This window comes from Hemicordylus capensis, chromosome 1, assembly GCF_027244095.1.
Source record: "Hemicordylus capensis ecotype Gifberg chromosome 1, rHemCap1.1.pri, whole genome shotgun sequence".
NCBI lineage: Eukaryota > Metazoa > Chordata > Lepidosauria > Squamata > Cordylidae > Hemicordylus > Hemicordylus capensis.
The window spans coordinates 372,573,929-372,585,269 of NC_069657.1; the positions used below are offsets into that span (position 1 = coordinate 372,573,929).

The window sequence follows — 11,341 nt, forward strand, 5'->3', positions numbered from 1 at the left end:
GGGAACGGGGACCAAGCATGCATGCCATGAACATTTACATGCCACTCTCTTTCCTGACAAATCTCCCTTGCATTATAAAGTTGAACAACTTGTACAAACTCACTCAATATGTTCTTTTTTTCCTGACAGTGGTTGGCATCCTAATTAGTGTTGTGTGCATGTATCCCAAAGAAGCACATGTGCAGTGGATGCAATCCCACTTCTGAAGCATGGGCGGTGGTGCATGGTGGGATTTTTACACTCTCCCCTTCCCCACAAAGAGCTCTGTCAACACACAAATCTCTCCCTGACAGTTGCTCAGCCCCTCCCCACACATGAGCACCTGTGCTTTGGAAATGGGAGTGCATCGCTGCACATGCGCTTCTTTGGGCTGGACGTATTCAGAGCTGGGATAGTGGCCAACAAGATGGAAGGTTTTCTGTTACCATTGGATTTCTGAATTTTATGCAGCTGTTATATGCTTAGGTTTTTTTAAAAAAGATGGCCATCCTGGTTGGAATAAGGCAATTCCAATTTCCCTTCCAGGTCCACCTAAGAGCATTCTGATCACACTTACATTGATGCCCATCCACTTTTGATAGATGTAGTGAACCAGAGATCTTTAACGGAAATTGTAATTACTCTTTTGGAAGATTTACATCATCTATGGATTTACATCATCTGTGGAAAGTCATTAGCAAGTACCTAATATGCCTGCGGTACCTTTGGAAGATTGAATAGGCTGGAAGCAAAGTTGCTTCAGGATGAATAATCATTCATAGGTGTTTTGATTTCCATCCATTAATATTGCCTCTGCAATATACGCATCAGATATTGAGTAATTAATAACCACTGCAGCAGCAGCTGTAGAACCTTAAAATGCATAAAGCCAAAATGACATTCATGTAATATTTGGTGACTAACTAACAGAAAAGAGCTATCAGTTCAATAGGCTTGTACCAGCTGATGTAAAATGAATATGTTGACTCTCTGTGTTGTGTTGTAAATCATGTAAGGTAAGCATGGCAAGCCTTGAGACTGAAATGTCTACCTCATACAGTTTTTCCCCTTCTACCAATGTGCAAACATCCAAAGTAAGAGTTGCACAGGGAATGCTTCTTTGCATGCCTGGAGGGGTGAGGTGATCCCCCCTTTCCTCTGTAGCCACCTCTGCCTCCCAAAAATATGTCCCTGAGCATTGTGGTGACAAGCCCTGTGCACAACATTCCCAATATGGCCACACCATAAATCTGTATAAGCATTATAATATTAGCAGCTTTATGTTCAGTTTCTTGCCTAATTACCCCTACCACAGAACTTACCAGTTTTTGTGCCATCTGCAAAGCTGGCCACTTCACTGACTACCCTTAACTCCAGATCATTTATGAACAAGTTAAAATGTCTTAGTCCCAGTACTGAAAGACCCCACTTGGAAGACCCCACTTCTTACTTTCCTCCATTGTAAAAATGGTCCATTTAATCCTACTCTCTGCTTCCTGTTCTTTAACCAGTTACCCATCCATAAGAGAACGGTCCTCTTATCCCATGACTGCTACGTTTATTCAAGAGCCTTTGGTGAGGGACTTTGTCAAAAGTTATGAAAACCCAAGCACAGTTTACAGAGGCTGATATAAGGCGCAAAATTCCATCTGCCTTGTAACAGAATGTGTGTGCAGTTGTGCAAAGATGCTCTTGCACAAAACATAATGATTGTATAAATGCAGTTGCAGGATGGCTGGTCATTTTTTCCAATGGTTGTCCATAACGAAATTGCATTTGTGCAAATATTGCATTGTGTGCAAGAGCCCTCTTGAGCCACTGCATGCATGTCCCATTATATGGAGGTATGTCAACTAGTGTCTACCACATCACCCCTATCCATGCTTTCAAAGAACTCTAAAAGTGAGACAAGACTTACCTATGCAGAAGCCATTCTCCATCAGCTAACTAGGCCTCCATGCATGCAGATGTAGATGCACATTCCTACCTTCCAACTCCAATTCAATTTTAAAAATTGGTGTTACATTGGCTAAATTCCAATCCTCTGGTGCAGAGGCTGATTTTAGGGATAAGTCATATGTTAACCAGGTAAGTTCTGTGGTAGAAGTAATTAGGCAAAAAGCTGAACATAAAGCTGCTAATATTATAATGCTTACACGGATTTATGGAGTGGCTACATTTGGAATGTTGTGCAGGTCCATATCTACTACTACTCCACTTGCATGTCCATACCTATTCCTCCTCCGCTCACTGTGACTTCCGAAATCATGATGCTCCCAACAGCTATGATTCCACACCAGGAGGGCATCTCCCAGCTGCCCCTAAATGATGCTGGCATGCAAATGGCCTCCATGCATGCAGATGTAGATGCAAATCCCTACCTTCCAACTCCAATTTAATTTTAAAAATCAGTGTTACATTGGCTAAATTCCAATCCTTTAGTGCAGAGGCTGATTTTAGGGATAAGTCATATGTTTTTGTAAGAAGATCTTTAATTTCACATTTGAGTCTTTTAAGAACTCTGGGAATCATTAGAGAATTGAAACTCTTGGATGAATGCCATCTGGATCCAGTGATAGCTAATTTTGCATTTCTTGATAAGCCCTAGAACCTGGCGTGGATTAGCACATAGGTCAAGCAGGCACTTACCTACGTTGGCAAATTCTGAGGGGCGTTTTAGGGGCAGCAAATTTTCTCTGCGCAGCGCATGTGGGAGTGACCACAGCGCTTTGCACTCCACTCCGCCTGTCTCTGGAGTGTCTTTATTAATCTTTGCAGCAAGAGTGGGAGAGCATAAGAGCATAAGAACAGCCCTGCTGAATCAGGCTCAAGGCCCATCTAGTCCAGCATCCTGTTTCACACAGTGGCCCACCAGATGCCACTGGGAGCCTACAGGCAGGAGTTGAGGGCATGCCCTCTCACTTGATGTTACTCCTCTGCAACTGGTACTCAGAGGCATCCTGCCTTTGAGGGTGGAGGTGGCCTATAGGCCTCCAACTAGTAGCCGTTGATAGACCTCTCCTCCATGAAATTATCCAAACCTCTTTTAAAGCCATCCAGGTTGTTGGAAGTCACCACATCTCATGGCAGAGAATTCCACAAGTGGATTATGTGTTGTGTGAAAAAGTATTTCCAATTGTTTTGTCCTAGTTTTCCTGGCAATCAATTTCATGGGATGATCCCTGGTTCTAGTGTTATGTGAGAGGGACAAGAATTTCTCTCTATCCACTTTCTCCACACCATGCATGATTTTATAGACCTCTATCATGTCTTCCCGCAGTCATCTTTTTTCTAAACTAAATAGCCGCAGGTGTTGTCGCCTTGCTTTATGAGAAAGGTGCTCTAGGCCCCTGATCATCTTGGTTGCCCTCTTCTGCACCTTTTTCAGTTCTACAATGTCCCTTTTTAGATGTGGTGACCAGAATTGTGCGCAGTACTCCAGGTGTGGCTGCACCATCATTATGTATAAGGGTATTATAATATTAGCAGTTTTGTTTTCAATCTCCTTCCTAATGATCCCTAGCATGGAATTGGCCTTTTTCACAGCTGCCGCACATTGGGTCCACACTTTCAACGAGCTGTCCACCATGACCCCAAGATCCCTCTCCTGGTCAGTCACCGACAGCTCAGATCTCATCAACATATACTGGAAGCTGGGGTTTTTCATCCCAATGTGCATCACTTTACACTTGCCAACATTGAAGTGCATTTGCCATTTTGTCACCCATTCACCCAATTTGGAGAGATCCTTTTGGAGCTCCTCACAATCCTTTTTTGATTTCACTACCCGAAAGAGTTTGGTATCATCTGCAATTATATAATCTGCAATGGTATCATCTGCAATGATAAGTGCATGGTAGGTTGGGTCTTGATCCCCTGGGTTTTTCTGGTTTGCTTCATGCTCTTCCCTCTGTCCCTCCCTTTTGCGGGCTCATGCCATCTTTTGCACCCTGTCCTTGCTGCCTTCTCAGTTCAGGCGAGGGAGCCGTAGCTCTCAGGCAGCTTGGGTGAGGTGCAAAAGACAGCATGAGCCTGGGAGAGGGATGGATGGAGTGGGGAGCATGGAGCAAGCCAGCAGCTGGTGACAAAAAGGAGGAACAGCTGGCAGGCAGGAAATGTGAGTGGGAACCCCCAGCATGTGAAGAGCCGAGGGGGCCGGCCGCTAGCTAGGAGGTGGCATGGAGGGAGGGCAGTCCGGTTGTGGGAAGCAGTGCTCCACACTGGGTTCCTTCACAGGCTTCTCCTTCCCTGGGCTCTAGAACTGCCGCTGCCTGGAGATACAGGCAGGTAGGGAGGATGATGAGAGGTAGGCAACCAGCCAGAGCCCCGGCCCAGTGCCTGCTCCTGTAGAGTCCTGCCTGCTGTTGAGAAATAGTTTTTGTGTCCGGAGTCGGGACAGAGAGGGGCAGCAAATCCTTGGTTTTCCACAGGTGTAAAAAACCTTAACCTGCCCCTGCCTAGAACTTCATCTCTTGTCACCAGTTTGACTCAGTAATTCAGATACCTGCCCTGGAAACATCAGCTAAGGACTTTGTCCAACATCTTCTGCAGACACAAAGAATTAATTCAGCTTTTCTGCAATCACCTGATGCTCCTTTAGCAAACCTTTCACTCCCGTCTCACCCGACAATACCATCACCTCAGTCTGCAGATGCATTTGTTGCAGGTGCCAAAAACATACACATCTCCCCTAGAAGAAGACATGAGAGCTCAACGTTGGACATTCTAAACAAGTGCAAGGAGAGGACGCATTATGCATTTGTTCTTCCTCTCCTTTTGCTGCTTAGAAGGACTCAGGGTGCTTTCCTGAAGAACTTCAAGTGTGAAAGAACCTTTGGAAAAATGTAAGACAATTCCTTTAAAAGTAAACCTCATTTTAAAATTTTAAAAACACAAACGACAGAAGATGCCAAGTTCTGTTTGTGTTTGGATGTCAAAACCCTTCATTGTGTATGTATGTGTTGTAATTCTGTTTGACAGTGTTATTTTTTTTCCCCTCATCTCTATCCCCACCTCATTTTCTCTGGTCCCTTTTGAGTACTATTGCCAAAATGACTTTGCTCAAATAAAGCCACTCTTATCCTGACTTAGGTAAAGCTATTTTTCTGTTTTATTAGCCTCATTAGTATTCTATTGCCCTTTAAATGTCACAGGTTCAAGAGCACAGCTGTACATATCCTGGAAATATTTCTGTTTGCTGTAATGAAGCACAAGGATACAATTTCCCGGGACACAGATAAGCTGAAACAAGGGAACGCGGAAGTAGAGAAGCTATGACAGGTAGACCGGAAATCTGAGCTTGAACTTAAACGAGGAAGAGGAAATGGGGGACTTTACAATCTCAATGTGACACTTTTATTTGTGTTGCTTCTGCCTTGAACTGATGGACGCATTGGTCCATCAGAAAGAAAAATGACACTGCTGAGTTTCCGGTGCCTTCCCTGACCCGTCAGTTACCTTTTTCAGAATTGCATTGTGTATTCTGACTACTAACGTTTATTAGCAGAGATTTATTTGAAAGGAGAAGCCAGCAGAAATCCCCAGTGAGGTTTTTTATATAAACTACAATGTGCCAGGGTTATCATCAAGAGCAAAGTGAAAATTGCACCTTGGCAGCAAAGCCAGGGATAAAACAAATCAAACAACTGGTCTGTTGCTGAGAAGTAATATTGGCAGCTCCTGGCATATATCCTTCTCATTGGGCAGCTCAAGGTGGCGGGGAGAAGAGGAGGTGTTGAGGAAAAGCCAATAATAAAACAGAAAAGACGGAGGTAATGCTTAAATGTCCCATAATAAATACATGCAAAATTATAGCAACAACACACCATTTAAGGAAGGAAGGAAGGAAGGAAGGAAGGAAGGAAGGAAGGAAGGAAGTGCTGTTCAGAGCCAAACTACTTACAAAACACAGCCAGCTGCAAACTTGATAATAGCAGCACAACCCCTCTCACAATATAAGAATATTTATTTCAATTTCTATCCTAGCATTTCCCAAGTTAACAGTTTAAGGGGGCAGAGGGATAATTCTAATAAAGGACAATATAAACATGCTTCTATTTTCTTCATAATCCCAAAGGTAAGTACAAAGGTAACTTCTAAAGATAGAGATTAGACTTGGGTGCTGTAGAAAAAACTGGGGTGGGGGATTGTCTAGAAAATCCCACAATAAAATAGCAGTAGAAATATTGGAGCAGCATTTCCATAGTTTGAGATGTGTCAATTCATTCACTAATGCTCAGAGTATGGGAAATAAACAGCTGACCCTGAATCCCTAGTACAGAAAGTAAATATGACTTGATAGGTATAACTGAGACTTGGCAGGATGACTCCCAGGATTGGAATGTAGCACTGAAGAATATAACTTGTCCCAAAAGAACAGATGCAACAGAAAGGGAGAAGAGTAGCATTACATGTCAAAATGTGTACATCTGCACAGAAATTCATGATCTCCACTGGAGATCCCGGTGGAGAGCATCTCCACCCAGAAATAAATGCAGAAAAAAAATAACAAAAATTTGTAGTTGTTGGTGCCTACTATAGTATAGACAAGGACAGAGGTGCTCTTACTCCTGGAATTTGAGGCCAAAGTCCAGGGCCTCCACACCCCCTGGGGCCCCCCAAATCATTTTTAGTCTATCCTGGATGGTGTGGTTTGTGCCCTCAAGAACCTACATGTTAAAAAATGATGCTTAACTTGGCTCCAAAATTACCTAGGTGCACCTCTGGAGAAGGAGAGGATGTGGATAATGCTTTCCTAAAGCAAGAATAATGCGGGATTTTCACTGCCCTGATATTTATTGGAAACTAACTCTGCTAAGCAAATTCTGGTCATGCCTTGTTGACAACTTCTTTCAAAAGGTGGAGCAAGGAACAAGGGGGTCAGCTATCCTTGACTAGATCCTAGCCAGTAGGGTAAAGTTGATCAATGAAATAGTGATAAGAATGACCATGCTATGCTGGAATTCTTGATCTTACAGAAAGCTAAAGCTGAACATAAGTCAAACATGTACCTTGTATTTCAAGAAAATTCATTTTAATAAGCTCAGAGAAGTGCTTGGAAGGATTTCATAGCTAGATAAATTAATGTGGGAAGGTGCCTAAGCTGGGTGGATGTTCCTGAAGAAGGAGTTACTGGCACAGTCATAAACAATTTCAATGAAGAAATAAAATAGGAGACATCTTTAAAAAGCCAACATGGCTGCATAAAAAAGTTAAGTGATTAACTGAAAGAAAAAGTGCAAGTATAAGAAATGGAAGGAAGGACAAGTCACCAAAGAGACATACAGACAAGTAGCCCAGACTTGTAGGCATAGTGTCAGGAAAACAAAGAAAAGGCTGAAGCTATCACATGGCACAATGAGCAACAACAAGGGCTCAGGTGTACAACAGGAGATTCCTGACTTGGCAGTCAAAATAGTGAAAAGGATCTCGGGATTCAGTCATTCACAAGCTGAGCATAGTGTTATGCAGCTGCAAAAAGAGCTAATGCAATTGTAGGCTCCATTATTACATTGAAAGAACCACCATTTCCAATAGAGGATACAAATTTCCATAAAAATTGCATATGCTAATTTTATATTAATAAGATGCAAATTTAGACATAAATAAAAACTACTACATATGTACTGATTGTAACATGTGAATAACTGTGCACAGAGATCTGTATGTGTATAAAGACAGATACATTGTATTCTGAAAGAAGGAAGGGAGAGGGAGAGGGAGAGGGAGAGAGAGAGAGAGAGAGAATGAATAAGAAAGTTCTCCTGTAGCAAAATCCTCATCTCCTGCTCACCATCTTATGTAAATTCCGGAGATACAGACACCACAAATGCTCCCGAGTTTCACTGAGGTTCATATTGCTCTCATTTTCTGTATTCAAGTTTTTTCATAGTTTTACTGTAAATATAGGAACTACACAATCTGCATTTCAATGTGGAGAAAAGCGGCATGTATGTAACATTTCAAAAGCTCCTGGACTCCTTTCACATCAAAAGACACTATAGTATTCATATAAAAGCAAGCTAATAGTATATCAAAAACAGGTGAAGGGTAATTGAATATATATGTTCTTCAGGGTGAAGCACTTGAAACTATGAAGGTAGTCTAAATGTTCATCTTTAAAAGCAATGTGATTTCTTTTATGCAAAAGAAAATGAGCAAAAAGCAGAGATGCAGCTAAAAATGGAAGGCGTCACTTTTCTAGTTTTGTTTTCGAGGCTCTCTGCTTTAGGAAACATAAAAGGGACCTCATCTTTTATCTCCTTTGGCTGTGTCTACACTACAAATTGATCCACTTCCATTTGGTGTTGCTGCGTTAGTTGATCAGAACAAAGGCAAAAAGGATGTGAAGAAAATAGATTGCATCTGCCCATGCAGTTCGCAGCATCTCTGCTTCTACCACCACCATAATTCGTGAAGGAGGAGGGGCTATTTTACTTGTAATTTAATAGGAAAAACATCACGGTCAGGATTGTTTCTAGTTTATCATTTTGTGCTCAGATCAAAATAAAAGAATCCGCATGTGCTGAGAATACAGTTAAATAGCTTCCAAGAACAGACAAAGTGATACACTGCTCTTTCTCTGGCACCAGTTCTATATCACTCTGAACCTGCCATTCTACAGTGCCCCGCCCCCTGACCTCCTTGTGCCAGCTGGCCCCAGAGGCGTAACTAGGGAAAACGGCGGCCAGGGCAAGCACTGAAATTGCCGCCCCCGCCGCCCCCAGAAATATGGAAATGTGTCACAGCCATAGTCAAATGTGGGTTGTGGGCTGCATCTGTGCAAGTATACTGGGACAGGAAAAAGGAAACATGAGGCTACAAGGCTCTTTAGAAATATATATTTTAAAGAAATATGTAACTATTCTGCCAGGGGCATAGCAAGGTTGGAATGGGTCCAGAGACAGGATTTCAAAATGGGCCCCCAGACCCTCAAAGTCCAGGGCCTCCACACACCCCAGGCCCCCAAGGATTTAAGTCTGATATTTCAAAATAAGTATGCTACCTGGCAGGGGCGTATCTATGGGGGGCAGGGGGGGCACGTGCCCCGGGCGCCACTTGAAGGGGGGCGCAATTTCTTAAAATTAAATAATTTTAAAAAATGGCCACTAAAAACAAAATGGCCACTGGGCATGCTCAGATGGCCTCTGTGAGGCCCTAGGGCATGCCACGCCTCGCAGAGGCCATTTGAGCATGCACAGTGGCCATTTTGTTTTCAGCGGCCATTTTTAAAAATATATATTTTAAAAAATGACCACCGCACATGCTCAAATGGTGCCTATGAGGCCCTAGAGGCCAGTGGGAGGAGGGGGAAACTTTGCAGACCCCCCACAGCCTTTAAGATGTCCCCCGAAGGGGCTACAGGTAATTTTTTTAAAAAAAATATATATATAATATGTTACTGTACATATTCAGATTGGCACTATGTTCAGAGAATAAGGGCTTGTGAATACTGAGCTGAATTTTATAAGCTAAGATTGTATCCATTTGCTCTTACTTTGCTTCTTGTGATAAGTGAGTTAAATGTGATGTCTTAATAATATGGCTATTAATGGTCAGTTTGTCTTTGAATCAATGTGAAAACCTTAGTATTAAGGCCCACTGGGAGTTTCTTGCTCTTTCTCTCATTTTTACTGTCTTTCTGAAATACTAGAATATATTCCAAGCAGTGACACAGTTTACTCTGCATATCCTTTAATTATTTACAGAGTATCTGGGAAAAGTCAAATTCTCCATTTATTTTTAAAACTTATGTAATCGTGATGCTACAATGCATAGCAGAGAATTAGACAGGCACTTCTTTTAGTTTTTCCAAGTACAACTCCACATAAAATTTGGGGATTTCATGAGCCCCAGCATACTGAAATTTGTCGTTTTCCAGCATTTTAACCTGAGCTATCCAAACAAATTAATGATAGCCCCACAATCTGGATAGTTTTTAAAAATAAATCTGAAGTGGTAGATAGGAGCTTTACCACATGTATGATATTGGTAATTTTTGTAATTTTTAAATTTTTAAAATAAAAGTTTTCTGAAACATGTGTGTCAGTCAGATGTATGTTGGGGGGGGGCGGCAGGGGGGGGCGCAATTTCAGTGCTTGCCCTGGGCGCTGTTTTCCCTAGTTACGCCACTGCTACCTGGAAATACATTTCACTGAATACACGCATGCACACTTCACAGTATATAGTGATATACATTGAGTACTATATATTTGTGCTACTTTTAATGCCTAGAACACACTAGCAATGCTAATTATTAAAATGGACCCCTTGCTGCAGATTAGCAAATGATACTTTCAACCATGCAGGGTGAGCCTATGTTTGTTTTCTCAGAATTCTGAACAAATTCAGTAAAGTTTGATTCCCGGAGTCTTTTCACACCAGGCTTTTAAAGCCCTTTAACACACATCTCCTCTGGAATAGAGGTGCTGCATTCACATGTTGGCCAGATTTACCCTGAAGTCCCTGCAAGTTATTGGGGAGCAGTTCACACACAAGAAAAATAAAATAAAATAAGATCACAACACATGCTTCACAGTTCTCACTCAGACCTTCTGGATTGCAAAATAACTTGAACATAAGTGCATTTATGAATGAATGAATGAAAATAAATAAAATATACTTGTTCCAGAAGTGTTTGTAATTTTCTGACATGAAACAAGCCACTTATCGGCCTTTTTAGATAGTTTTTGTTTTTAAAGCCAGCACATTTTCCAGTCTGTTTTAAATTAAATATACAGAGACTTCTCAGTCTCGCCCCACCCCCCATATCAAAGCCCTATGGCAAGCAGATCCCTATATTGGGGGGGGGGGGGAACCACAAGAAGGAATTCACAGCCTACCTAGCAATAGCTGTTCTGGATGGTCTGGTCTGGGCAGAGGGTCTGCTGCCTGCTTCCTCCTTCCTTCCTTCCTTGCTTGGGGCCTACTCGAGTTCAGGCTTCAGGGAGGCCTACTCGGAGGCCTCTCTGGAAGCCCCGCCCACCCACCAATCAGCTGAGAGGCGGGGAGAGAAGAGCTCTGCAGTTTGCAGGCCTTGCCGATCCTAGGCCTCTTTGCCGATCAGCCGGAGCTGGAGGCAAGTGGCTGAGGGGCCCTGGGGCTGGGCAGGTGGGCAGTGGGGTGGGGGTGGCAGGGACTGGTATGGCGCCCCCACCTCAATGGCGCCCGGGGCACGTGCCCCCCCCAGTTACCCCTATGGCTGGCCCCACCCTTATTTGTCACATGTTGTGCTAGCCTGGAAGGCAGAATTGGTTTTCTACATGCGTAGACCTTTCTGTACAATCAAGAACCCCGATTAAACAGAGTTCCCAATCTTGTGAAGAGCCTACTCATGAACTACTGCACATGCATAGAAACCCAG

The 11,341-nt window shown here is 42.8% G+C and overlaps 1 long non-coding RNA gene across 2 annotated transcripts in view; it reads right to left on the reverse strand.

Annotated features, from left to right (window-relative positions):
• Positions 1-11,039, reverse strand: part of LOC128344826 (uncharacterized) — a 44,280-nt gene extending 33,241 nt beyond the window's left edge. The window contains exons 1-2 of one of the 2 annotated variants that reach the window (XR_008316072.1): positions 10,821-11,039; positions 7,772-7,899 (exon numbers count right to left, since the gene is read on the reverse strand). This is a non-coding gene — a long non-coding RNA (uncharacterized LOC128344826). The remainder of the gene's footprint in view (positions 1-7,771; positions 7,900-10,820) is intronic. The other variant, XR_008316073.1, reaches the window with a different exon arrangement.
• Between the last annotated feature and the right edge of the window lie 302 nt (positions 11,040-11,341).